Source organism: Tamandua tetradactyla, chromosome 20 (assembly GCF_023851605.1).
Source record: "Tamandua tetradactyla isolate mTamTet1 chromosome 20, mTamTet1.pri, whole genome shotgun sequence".
NCBI classification, from domain to species: domain Eukaryota; kingdom Metazoa; phylum Chordata; class Mammalia; order Pilosa; family Myrmecophagidae; genus Tamandua; species Tamandua tetradactyla.
The window spans coordinates 1,594,171-1,602,644 of record NC_135346.1 but is presented as its reverse complement, the minus strand read 5'-3'; the positions used below and the strand labels follow the sequence as shown (position 1 = coordinate 1,602,644).

Genomic DNA, 8,474 nt, shown 5'->3' with positions numbered 1-8,474 from the left:
GTCAGAAGCTGGAAGCAACGGAACCGGGAACAAGGACCAGCAGATGCCACCACGTGTCTTCCCATGTGACAGACATCAGCCTTTCTTGAGTCAGGGTATCTTTTTCTGTATGCCTTAGTTTGGACATTTTTATGGCCTTAGAACTGTAAACTTGTAATTTAATAAATTCCCTTCTTAAAGAGAATTTAAGACAGAAAGAGCAACCTTCAATCCACCTCCAAGTTCTGGATAGCGAAAGGCAAGGCCATACTTCTTTTCCTGTCCTTGGATTCTTTGGTGTCCTTTGATAGTTTCCTTGAGTTAGTCTCAATATATTTCTATTCTTTATAGGCAGAAAGAGGTCCAAATGAAAAAGCTCTTAAAGAAACTGGAAAAAAAGAATTAGAGTAGCTAAGCTAATTATCCTAATGCATAAAGATTTCTTACTGTGCACTGGTTAGAAGCTGTTATGTACCCCTAGAAGGCCAGGTTCTTTTAATCCATTCCTGTGGGTGCAGACCTGTTGTCTTGGTTAGGTTTCAGTTGCCATGTGACCCAGCCCAATTTAAGGTGGGTTTTTATCCTTTACCGAAGTCCTTTATGAGAGGATCAAAGGAAGAAAAAGCCGAGAAAGCTTAGAGAAAAATCTCCGGAGATGCTCAGAGAGAACCTACAGAAGCTCAGAGAGGAAGCCACTGGAAGCAGGAGCTGAAAGCAGTGAAACCTGGGAACAAAGGACCAGCAGATGTAGACCAGTGCTTTGCTATCTGACAGAGGAAGCCTGGCTGCCAGAGGGCTTTCCTCAGAGGTATTGCCCTGTTGAGGCCTTAATTTGGACATTTTCATGGCCTTAGAAATAAAACCCCATTGTTAAAAACTGACCCATTTCTAGTATGTTTAACCTCACTGTAATAAAAGAAACCTCAATTAAAATAATCTCGTATTGTTCTGTGCTTGTCAATTTCACACTGCCACATTAGTGTCGGTAGAAGGAAATGACCGTTCCTTGCTTAACCAGAAAGAAAGGGCCTGATGGAAATGTAGGGTGCCCCTTCTTTCCCCGTGCTCCTCACTCCCCTTCAAGCAAAGGATGGTGAGAATGAGTAAGGATGAGCTAGCTGGCTTTTCTTCTGGGATCTTGTAAGGTGGAGGAGGCAACTTAATATATAAGAGGAGGTTGGAAAGGAAGGATAAATTGATCAATGCCTTCAGTACAGTTTTGCTTATGTATTTTGTTTGTTTTTTACATGGAGAGGCACCGGGAATTGAACCTGGGTCTCCAGCATGGTAGGTGAGAACTCTGCCTGCTGAGCCACCGTGGCCCACCCTGTTTACAGTAGTTTTAAAATAGTCTTTTTTTTTTTTTTTTTAGTAACTAAGCACATATTTTTACATATGTAAAAATCTATTTGATTATTGAAAAAATAATACATGCATCTCATATGTATGTATGTATATATGTCTTCTTTCTTCCAGAGTCTCAAGCCCTCATAGCAGTTTCTTGTAGTTTTCCAGGGAGCCTGTTTGTCCAAGCTTTTATTTTTAAGAATATATCTCTCTTTTCAACACAGAAAGAAGCATATTTTACTAAGCACTTTTTCACGCAACACTGTCTTGGCAGTCATTCCACATCAGTATATATATACCCTCACCTCATGCTTTTCATACTTCATCTAACCAATTCTCTATGATTGGTCAATTCGATTTTTTCTAGGACTTTGGTACCAAAACAATTATGCAGTGTGTATAACTTTATATGTTCATACATTTTATATGTATATACCTACCAGAACAGTATGTGGATATATTCCATACACATATGAGGATATATTCCCAGGGGTGCAATTGCTGGGTTAAAGGATATGCATATTTCAAAATGGATATAAATAATTCATTTCGAAAAACTTGCAGGTTATACAATAAGGTCAGAAAATATTCAGTCCCATTTCCCACACCTCTAACATCTAAGAACTATACAATGCTTATTTATTTTAATGAGGTATTTTAATGCCGCAGGTACCTTTTGAATTGGTAAGAAAAATTTCCTTCTTCCAAGTTCATTGTCAGCCTCCTACACTGAAGAACATCATGCTCTGGTGGAAAAATCCGCATCCCGAGACCTGCTCTGTCTCAGGCCCAAATCCATATTCCCAGGTCCAACCAAGCCTGAATTACTTCTTTCTGTTGGGGTTCTACCACCTCCAGTCCAGGCCCCAAGCCTCTCTGCACTGGCTTTGTTTCTCTCTTTCCTTAGCCTTCTGAGTCCAATGGGCCATTTGTCAGCATTAATATTTAATGCTTTTATTTCTGCATAGGAAGCCATCTCCGAATTTTCCCCTTATCAACTGCAAGCGCTGGTTTCCTTACCTGCCTGTTTCAGACCTCCCTGGAATGATGGTTAAAATAAGGCTTCCCCCAACACTGAAAACATGACACAAACTTAAAATGTGAAATTTCTCCCTCTAAATTCCTTGGCTAAGCCAGGCTCCAGCTCAACTGTGGAGCCACTTTACCATCTCTCACTTTAATGAACATCCTTCTCCAGCTTGAACACCATTGTCCACAAACACACTCTGCTTGGTTTCTTACCTTTGCACACGCTGTTCCCTCATCTAAAGAAACCTTCCTCCCACCCTCTACTTACAGAAAACCCACACAGCCTACGAGGCCCAGCTCCCATGTTTTCACTTTCCCTGGCCATGTGTGCTGGTTTGAAACTGTTGTTCCCCAGAAAAGCCATGTTCTTTATTTTAATCCCATTTTGTGGGGGTAGGCCTATTGTTGGGTGGTTTTTTTTTTTTTTAACTTTTTTTAAAAATTGTAAAGTACAACATATATACAAAGCAAAGCAATCATTTTCAAAGCACACTACAACAAATAGTTACAGAACAGATCCCAAAGTGTCATGGGCGACCATTCCACCATCTTAGATTGTTCCTTGTAGCTGCTCCAAAACACTGGAGGTTCGAAGGAATATTAATATAGTGATTCAGCTGCCATACTCATTAAATCCCATTTTCTTTGTTATACCTTCTCCTTTAATCCTCCTCTTAATCTATAGGGATTTTTTGGCAACGCCTGTTCTTTTTTCATGTTGAGAACGGATGTGGACAGCAAAGGATATGGGCACATAAATAAACTGATAATCTTGGAGAGGCTGCTCCCTTTGGGTTTCAGGATTTATCTGACCTAGGAATTCTGGTTTTTAAACTTTTTGGTTAAAGTGTTTCCAATCGTGGGTGGTGCATTTTGATTAGGTGGTTTCCATGGAGATTTCTCTACCCATTCAAGTGGGTCTTACTCCACTTACTAGAGTCTTTAAGAGAGAAGAATTTGAGAAAAAGTTTAGAGCTGGTAAAGACTTTTGGAAATTCAGAAAGAAAACGTCTCCAAGTGAGGTGTTTGAAACCAGGAGCCAAAGGACCACAGATGCCAGCCACATGCCTTCCCAGCGAACAGAGATACATTCCATGCCATCATCCTTTCTTGAGTCAAGGGGCCTTTTCCTCAATGCCTCAGTTTGCACATTTTTATGGTCTTAGAACTGTAAACTTGCAACTTAATAAATCCCCCTAATAAAAGCCAACCCATTTCTGTTATATTGCTCTGCAGCAGCATTAGCAAACTAAAACATCATCCTACATGCAAGCAGTTCTTCCCTAATCAGAACCCCACCAACTTCACTTGCGTACCCCCATCTTTTAGCACTTAACCTTTGCTGCAGCAGCGACTTGGCTCACTCTACCTCACTTTGAAGCCCTTTGTTTGAAATATTATGTTGCCTTTAATTCCTACTTTCCCAGTTAAGCAGGAAATAAAAAACAAAACTCCCTTATGCACATTTGGAGCCTGAGAGGTGGCAAACGAAACTAAGGCAAACGCCAGACCCTGAACTCCTCAAATGCCCCTCCGGGAGATCCACCTGGCTTCTATGACACACCCACTGGCTCTAGCTATTCTCCACCGAGGATTCGGCCTTTGGGGAGCAGAGCGGACGGGAGACGGAGCCCTGGGCCAGTTTTCAAGCAACCCTGGGTCGCTCTCACTTCCCGAGCTTCTCGGCATAGTAGAAACTGCAGATGTGCTGCAGGCGGGTGACGCGAGCTATGCGCGTCTCCACGTCTCTGCCGCGCCGGCCTTCCGCGGGCCTGTCGTCCGCGTGTCCGCGCGGCAGGTCTGTACCGGCCTCCACTGCAAGCGGGCCACGAGGCGGCCGCGGCGCGGAGTGATGACGCACAGGAACGCGCCGGGGACTCGAGCCCAGGCCCGCGGGCGGCCCTCGGTGCCGGGCGCCCAGTCCCCGCGCCGGCCCACAGCCCGGGAAGCCTTCCCCACCAGCCCCGAGGATCAGGACCCAGGGCGTGCGCGAACCCAACGCACCTAAAGCGCGCGGCTCATCGGGGCCGGCCCCGCCCCAGGACGCGCGCGCCCGTCGTCCCCGGCCCCGCCCCTCCTCGCTCGCCCAGCCGGTAGCCACTTCCTTCCTCGCATCAAGCCAATCGGCGCGCTCCACGAAGAATAGCCCTAGGAGGCGTCTGGGAAGGTAGCTCGAGCGATGGCCACGCTGACCAACCACAGCCCGGAGCTCGCGCGCGAGGGCGGGACTTGGCTCCCGCCGCCACCACTCCCGAGCGAGGGGCCGTCGCGGGGCGGGACGCCCGCGCCGAGGCTTCTGGGAGCTGCGGCACGTGACGGCCGGGCCGCCTCCGCCGCCGTCTCCACTGCAGCGCGGGGCCGGGCGTGTGTGCAGGCGCGAGTAGGCGCGGGTGCCGCCGGCGGTCCCCGGGAGGCTCGAGGTGAGGCGGGGGCTTGCGAGGGCCCCAGAGGCCGGGGGTCGGGGCACTGGGCCGGATCTGCCGGCCCCAGGCCCCGGTGGGCGCGGCGGCCATGAGGGGCGAGCTCGGGACCTGGGCCTCCTCAGCGGGGGAACCGCGCCCAGGCCGCGCCGCCGGGGCCGGGAGGCGTGGCAGGTGCACCGACCCTCGCCGGCCTCGGGAAGGCCCACCTGCTGCCCCGGCCTTGCGCCTGGGCCTTTCCTGGGCCTCTTCTTGGTAGTGGCTGCGGGGTGGGTTGGAGCCGTCGGGGAAAGATCCCGAGTGGAATCGCGCCGTGTCGGCACTCTCGGTAGGGGGAAGGAGAATACCGGCCGAGGGAGAGGATGCAGGATCAGATTGAGGAATGTTTGGAAAATAAGATTTCGGAGCGAAGCCCGGATCCTGGCACCCCGAGGGGTCGGAGAATGTACTAGAACCTAGCTAGGGGGCTGAGAAACTTTAGTCTTAGCGTTGCAGTACCTCCGGGGGTGTGGGGAGTGACCCCGTCGGAAATTCCCAGTGAAAGGGAAAGCTCACGGAGTTGCGACTCGCCCTGCGGTGGAGGAAACCGACAGGCCCAAGGTCATGCGATTGGTTTAACGGGCGGTTGAGGGTATGATCCAGGGCTAGGTCGTTTCGGTGTAGTGGCGAAGGGTAAGGCCCTGGTTCAAATCCCGCCCGGGCGGTTCGCTAGCTCTGTGAGCTTCGGCAATTTCCATAACCTTTGTGCTCCAGTTCTTGGCAAATAGTGGATATAATAATATCTGGCGGCGTTGAGGAATACATTAGGATGTTTAGAAAATAGGACAGGGAAGCCTGATTCATATAGCGAATGCTCGATAAATAATGATTGCGATAAATGATTGAAATCTTGATGTTGTTTCGCTGTATTGACAGTCCTGTTTTTGAGTTGGACAAGTCTTGTTTTGCAGGACTTGAAGACACCTTGATGGTCTGGGGGGAAGAAACTGGAGCGTGTGAATTAACTTGCTGGCATGACACCAGTGAATGCTGGTTGAGGGAAGTTACACTGAGCTGAACATTAAATGCTTGGGAGGACAGAGGTGAACGACAGTGACGTCTCTTCTAATTTTAAGAAATGGAAGTTTTTGCTTAGCTTTTTAACAAGTAGATTTTGTTTTAAGGGGAAGCAGTGTAGCAATCTTTAAAATGATGCTATATCTTCCTGTAACAATGTCGGAGGGTCCTGAGTAGAATCGACTGCCCCCTTGCACGTTTACTATAATTATCCGTAGAGCACAGGTGAAGAACTGTGTGGGAATTCTCCGTTCCACCAGCCAGGGGCATGAGAAAAGGTCCAGGTAACTGGATTGTGTGACTGCTGGAGAAAAGTATTGGCATGAATGTTGCACAGCAAATGAGTCTCCAGACCTATCTGAAAATGGGTGTCAGCATCCCATCCACCCCATTCCCCCAACCCCCCTTACTATCTTAACTAGGCAGATCAGCTGTCATGTTATCTTTCACAGACCACGGAGTAAACATTGTGGCAGAAGTCATTGCTGCAGTTTTGGCAATCACATTGCTGCATCCTTTCAGTAGAGTTCACTTTGTCCTGCAAGATATCTTACAAGAAAGGAATGACAGTTGGTAATTCATAAGTGTAGGCTCAAGCTGAGCACAGTAATTAGCTCATGTGCTTCCCTGGTTTACACATCTTTAAAATGGGAATGAGATGTCTCTTCAGATGCCTTACTTTTAGGAGGCTGTTTACCTTTGTCCATCTTAGCACGAAGCTTCTTTGAAAAGTGTAGAAAATTGGGCAATTAGGAAAATTGGCAGCTCTTAATAATTCCTGGAAGATAATAAAAGTGCCAAAGCATAGGTCAGTCTATATGGTTTACTGTAGAACTTCATCATAAAAATGCTAGTTCAATGCCTTGTTACTGCAACCGGTGTACAGTTTTAAATTAATTTGGAGAGGAGTGCAGCGGTAGTTCAGTGGTAGAATTCTCACCTGCCATGCCGGAGACCCAGGTTTGGTTCCCAGTGCATGCACTTCCCAAAAGAAAAAACAAAAATTCAACAAATGGTGCAATAATGGGATACTCATATGGAAAAATAATGAAATGTGACCCTACTATACAGCATACAAAAAAAAAAAAAAGAATTTGGAGGATCTTCAGTATGTTTCAAGTATTCACTTCTTAAACTTACTTAGTTGAGAGGAAGAAATAAAATGTTATGGAAAAGTCCATTCTAGTGTTCTGTCAGTGAAAAAATCCATAAAGGTCAACAAGGCAGTTTGGAAGATCTACTTTAAAATGGGTGAGCGTTTACAATAAAGACCACTTTGTATTTTATCTACCTTTTAATTTCCTTTTATTATTTTGTTTTTGACTAGATATGCATGATGGTAAAACCGGAAGGTACCATATGAAGCAGTAAGTTGGTTCATCTGTGACTGCTATTCTTTTAAATGGTTCCTTTCCAACCTAAGACTTAGAGTTTCTTATACTGTCTTAAAACTCAGAGTTTTGAAACCTTTAAAATATGACAAATAAAAGGAGTTATTAGACAATATCTAGTAAGAGTAAAAAAATCCCAGCTGTTGCTGAATATATACTGTAAGTAAGCTAGGCATGTCGCATGCATGGTGTCTATGCAGCAGTCTTAAGAGGTAGATACTGATATTCTCATTTTCTGGATGAAACAGCTCACGCCGAGGGGTTAGTAATTCACCTAAGCTTGTAAGTTGTCAGGTGCTTGAGCAGGACTTGGGAGTCCCTGCTCATAAACACTCATTGCTATTTGTTCTTGGATAGGTTATGTAACTTTAGACTTAGTTTCCTCATGTGTGGAATGGGCATGATAGTACTGACCTAGAATTGTGATGATTAAAGTAGAACACACAGGTGTCTAAAAACTACAAGCCTTGACGTTTTAAAAGGGTATAAAAATAGAAGAATGGATCTGTTACGTCAGGGAAAGCCTGCCTTATTTTTTAGTATGTACTGCCTTTTTTTATTTAAACAACCAGGAGCATTAGACTGGATAGTTTCTTCTGTTTCTCTCTCTAGTCTCATGGGTTCAAGGAGTTAGGATTTAAAATGTCACAGGAAGCAACTACTCAGTTTCCTAACTTCTTTTAAGAAACTAAGTCCCACAAATAAGGTTCAGGATCAGATGGCTTCACTTGTGATTTCTGCCAAGTACAGAAAAATTAGCACCAGTCCTTTACACACTCGTCCAAAAAATAGGAGAGGGTCTACTTCCCAACCTATTCATTGTATTAGTCCAAGATAACCCTACACCAAAACCAGACAAAGATGTCACAAGAAAAAGAAAGAAAATACAGACCAGCCAATGCAAAAACCAGAAGCAAAATGCCAGCAAACTGAATCCAGCAACATATAAAAAGCATTATACACCATGATCAAGTGGGGTTTATAGCAGAATTCAAGGTTGGTTCAACATGTGAAAATCAATGTAATATACCACAGTAGTAAAGGACAAAGATGACGTGATCATCTCAATAGATGGAGAACATTATTTGGCAAAATTCAGTGCTTTCATGACAAAAATCCTCAACAAACAAGAAATAAAAGAATTTCCTCAACCTGATTAAAATACAAAGAAATAACTCCTTGGGGAAAAATTAGACTTAATTTGAGCAAAGTATAAAAATTTAAATTTAATAAACCTGAAAATAATTTGAGC

The 8,474-nt window shown here is 45.2% G+C and overlaps 1 protein-coding gene across 1 annotated transcript in view; it reads left to right on the top strand.

Moving 5' to 3' along the window:
• Positions 1-4,664: 4,664 nt before the first annotated feature.
• The window catches only part of CANX (calnexin), a 37,235-nt gene continuing 33,425 nt past the window's right edge, over positions 4,665-8,474 (top strand). The window contains exon 1 of the mRNA XM_077138225.1: positions 4,665-4,775. The gene's annotated coding sequence lies outside the window, so the exon portion shown is untranslated. The remainder of the gene's footprint in view (positions 4,776-8,474) is intronic.